The following is a 1068-nucleotide window of genomic DNA, read 5'->3' as shown; positions in this document are numbered from 1 at the left end:
CAAACAGCCATGTAAAGGGGATATATAATGGGAAGGAGAGGTAAATGGCTCTCTGAGAATATTTGATGGTGGACCAGAGAAGGCTTCCTTAAGAAGCACAGTTTGGCTGAGATCCCAAGAATGAACAGGAGATAACTGCATGATGTGAGAAGAAGGCATGTTCGAGGCAGCTGGAAGAAAGCATGGGCAAAAGGTCCTGTGGCAACAATTGCAGTGATGTGAGGAAATAAATTACAGCCAATCTATTACATACAGCTCTTAAATGAAAAGGAGAGAGACCAGTTCTGGCCAATTTTTGCCGAAAAGGAATTTATTGAAAGATTGAGTAGTTTACAGAATATCCCAGGGTGCTACACAAGCAAGTCCAGTAACAATGTCCAAAATTATTCCATGGAGCTTGCTCTAAGGATTTCCCTTACGTTGGCATCACTGGCACCATCACTCCCAGGCACAGGACAGTGTCCGACCCGCTGGAGACTGGCCACAGCTCCTCCTCTTGCCGCCATCTGCGGGAGGACGGGTCTCCGCTGCTCTGGTGAATTGCTGGGCAATGCCCACTGTGGCAGGGTTCCAAAGGGCAGAGCCTCATGGACGAGTCTGTGCCCCAGCTACACGGGTGGCTTGGAAGCCAAAGTAGACAACGACATGCACAGCATCGGGGGCTGTCCATACGAGGAATTCCCTTCTGCGTTGACCATAAACCCCATTATGTCATTCCGCTGGTACCTACATAACACACAGAGTGTCCTGCAAACTCAGACTCTCTAGGAAGCTCCCCATCCATCCATCTAGGAAGCTCCCCATCCGTTGAGGGAGGGGTGTCATTGTGACAGGTGTAGGCCCACGGGAATGGGAGCTTCCTCACAACAATGACGTGTGATTGAAGACCTGTTCTAATACACTATGCCGTGTGTTAGTTATTGTCGCGTAACTACAGCAAAACGTAGCTTAAAACAACAAACATTTATCTCACATAGTTTCTGAGGGTCAGGAATGTGGGAGCAGCTCAGGTGGGTGGTTCTGGCTCAGGGTTTCTTGCAACGCTGCAATCAAGGTGTCCACTGGGGC

The sequence above is a fragment of the Martes martes genome (assembly GCF_963455335.1).
Source record: "Martes martes genome assembly, chromosome: 13".
NCBI lineage: Eukaryota > Metazoa > Chordata > Mammalia > Carnivora > Mustelidae > Martes > Martes martes.
The sequence above is the reverse complement of the archived record's forward strand: the minus strand, read 5'-3'. Positions refer to the sequence as shown.